Genomic DNA, 3,737 nt, shown 5'->3' with positions numbered 1-3,737 from the left:
CAATTAAAGAAATGCAAGTACCGGAGATACGCAAATGGAAAAAGAAGGAAAAAGAAAAAAAAAGGAAAAGGAAGAAAGGAAAAGGAGAAAGAAAGAAAGAAATGAAGAAAGGAAAAGAAAAGGGGAAGAAAAGAAAAGAAAAGAAAAGAAAGAAAGAGAAGAAAGAAAAAGAAAATGAAGAAAAGAAAGGAAAAAGAAAACAAAAGAAAAAGAAAAAAAGAAAAAGAAAGAGAAAGAAAGAAAATCGCAACAACGTAGTTTCTATGATGTGAACTACGTTTGACTTGATCCCGAAAGGGTACGTAGGCAGATTCTATGAGGTTCAGTCATACCAAAACAAAAATCCAAAAGTCCCCAAGCAAGACACTGGGGCAGAAATTGTGGTTGTTGTGAGAAGTTGGATTCCGAAAGTTGTAATTTTAACCCATTTTGAAATTGTTTTGAGCCTTTTATACCCTTTCTTTCTAACCCATCCGAAAGCCTACATTACGGTCCAAAGAAAGACCTTCTGATCAGTCTTTGAGAAATGCCAAGTCAAGCAGGTAAGGTAATTCATGTTAGGGGCAACACTCCGGTCCAAACAAGGAAAATGAAAATGAGAGAATCTTATTGATAAAAATCCTCATGGGTATCGCAAGGTGATGAAAACTGAGAGAAATAAAAAATGAGAGAGTCTTATTGGTGAAAACCTTCACGGGCACCTTGAGGCGATAGTAAGTTGAGAGAAAGAACGAAATGAGAGAGGTTTGATGGTGAAAACCCTTTGGGGCACTACAAGCCGAATAAAGAATTGCGAATCAAATTGGATAAGCGGAGCAATGAAGCCCAGTTTCACGGCAAAAAGGAACAACAAGAGCTGAACATCAGATTTGCTTAACAGAATAGGTCGCAGGTGCATGTCAAGGTTATTAGAGTCGGTATCCACATCCGATAGGTTTCTACTGTGTAGTTTTCTTGTTAGGAATCATCTCTTTCTATTTGTCCTTTACTCTGTTCCTTTTGTTTTGTTTATGTTCCCTTTCTGAGTCTTTTGGTCGTAACAAGTGTGGAGTGACTTCAAATTGGCCACCAGCTTTCCAATGGCACAAAATGGGGTCACAAGTTAGGAAAAATAACAAGAGCACTGAGCTGGTAATAATCCACATACTTTGGGATCCTTATGAAACAAAAAGTTTGGTAGATGTCGGTTCAGGAATAATGCAACAGATAAAGGGTATTGGGATTGAACGGGGAAAAAGGGTATTTCAGTGACACAGATGACGGGGAAGCAGTTAATCAGTAAACATGCAAGACCTTCAAGAAGAATCAATTTTCACAGTAAACATATGGGGGACAGATAAGAAGACTAGAAGTAATAATTGAGAGATAGTCGTCAAGAAGGGCGGAAGTTATCAGCCAAGTTTCAAAGATGGTCGGACGACGCAAAACATGGCAAGGAGAAACGGAAAGCCATTCCAGCGGAAGTACCACAACCAACCACCGCACTTTTAAACTGACAAAATTTTCTTTGATTTAAAACAGGGGCATGGAAATGATATTGATAGCATAAAGATATGCTACAGGAAGATTACCAAACTGGGGCAGAAAATTTTCTGTCGTGTTGAAAGTTTTTTCGGGTACCCATCTGAAGAACATGAAGGGGGATAACACTAGTTTTTAGGAAAGCAGTTCTGAAAGAAGATAATTCAAGTTAGTGGGTAGATAAAGCAAATTTTGAAGGAAAATTGTTAAAAGAAATCTTAGTCTGATGAATTTTTCACCTAAGATAATGAAATCTTAGTCTGTTGAATCTTTCACCTAAGATAAAGAAATCTTAGTCTGTTGAATTTTTCACCTAAGATAAAAAATCTTAGTCCGATGAATCTTTCACCTAAGATAAAGGCAGAAGTTGGAAAAACGAAGGGAAGGCATAATTTGGGAAAAGTTGAAGGCAGAATTTAAGGAGATAGAAAGGAAGGCATAATTTGGGAACAAGAAAGGAAGGCCGAATTTGAAAAGAAAGGAAGTTGGAATTTGGAAAATTAAGAAAGTCGGAAGCACACAAAAATGGACCTAGTCTGATGAATTATCTCCTAGAGCCACAATCTTAGTCTGTTGAATCTTTCTCCTAAGATGAAAATCTTAGTTTGACAAATTTTTCACCTAAGATAAAGATAAAAATCTTAGTCTGTTGAATCTTTCTCCTAAGACGAAAATCTTAGTCTGATGAATTTTTCACCTAAGATAAAGATAAAAATCTTAGTCTGTTGAATCTTTCTCCTAAGACGAAAATCTTAGTCTGATGAATTTTTTCACCTAAGATAAAGATAAAAATCTTAGTCTGTTGAATCTTTCTCCTAAGATGAAAATCTTAGTCTGATGAATTTTTCACCTAAGATAAAGATAAAAATCTTAGTCTGTTGAATCTTTCTCCTAAGATGAAAATCTTAGTCTGATGAATTTTTCACCTAAGATAAAGATAAAAATCTTAGTCTGTTGAATCTTTCTCCTAAGATGAAAATCTTAGTCTGATGAATTTTTCACCTAAGATAAAGATAAAAATCTTAGTCTGTTGAATCTTAAAGTTTTCTTTATTTTGTCTATTTTGTGAAGTCAGGAGCCCGCCTGGATAATAGAGGAATACATTCAGTTCAAGTTCAGTAGTCAGGAGCCCGCCTGAATAACAGAGGTGATACATTCAATTTCAAGTTTCGGAAGTCAGGAGTTCCGCCTGGAGAATAGAGACATACAATTCAAGTTTCAGCAATCAGGAGCCCGCCTGAAGAACAGAGGTGATACAATTCAAATTTTTAGTTCTCAATTGATTTCTTTGTCTTTTTGAAGTCAGGAACCCGCCTGAAGAACAGAGGTATACAATTCAAGTTTCGGAAATCAGGAGCCCGCCTGGATAATAGAGGAATACATTTCAAATTTCAGAAGTCAGGAGTCCGCCTAGAGAATAGATACATACAATGCAAGTTTCGGAAATCAGGAGCCCGCCTGTATAATAGAGTCAGGAGCCCGCCTGGATAATAGAGGAATACATTCAATTTCAAGTTCAGCAGTCAGGCGCCCACCTAAAAAAAGGGAATTCAATTCAAAATGCAATTCAGAAGTTGATGAAGGATGTGAGCTGCTCAAGACATGGCCGAGGTCACAAGCACTACATGTCCGGTCCTGACCGAGAAGCTATAGAAGAACGAGCTAGCATCTGCAGCTAACAAGTGTCAAGGTTCAAATATAAAGTCTGTATGAAGAACCATTCAAGACTCAAGATCAAGCTTCAGAAGATTTATAGATAGGAATCTTGTAGCTCATGGTCGATAGGCTTAGCTAGTATTTTTCATCTTTTGATTTTTGATGTAATAACAGGAACCGCAGATCGGAACCTCGACGGAACGGCACCTCGACCGGATCTCCACCTCGGCATACTCCGTCATCTCACTCATTTTTGAACTACACGTGGCCTGATTCCTTTATAGCCAAGGATATGTAGGCAGCTCAAATGCCAGATCTCGGTTACACTCCCTTCTCTCTTAGTCTTAGTCTCTCCAAATAAGGGTCGGGTCAAAAACCTGTCTAGTCAGTCTTTGTCTGAAAACTCTGTACGTTTCCAGTCAAAGAGGGGCAGCTGTAGACATGTGATTTTTGACCCTCCCCAAGATCTTTTATATATTAGCGTAAAATATTTAATTTAGGCATAATATAGATATTTTAAGTAATTTTGACTCTTTCACTTTATTTTAGTACAAGAAAAC

Source organism: Nicotiana sylvestris, chromosome 5 (assembly GCF_000393655.2).
Source record: "Nicotiana sylvestris chromosome 5, ASM39365v2, whole genome shotgun sequence".
NCBI lineage: Eukaryota > Viridiplantae > Streptophyta > Magnoliopsida > Solanales > Solanaceae > Nicotiana > Nicotiana sylvestris.
The sequence above is the reverse complement of the archived record's forward strand: the minus strand, read 5'-3'. Positions refer to the sequence as shown.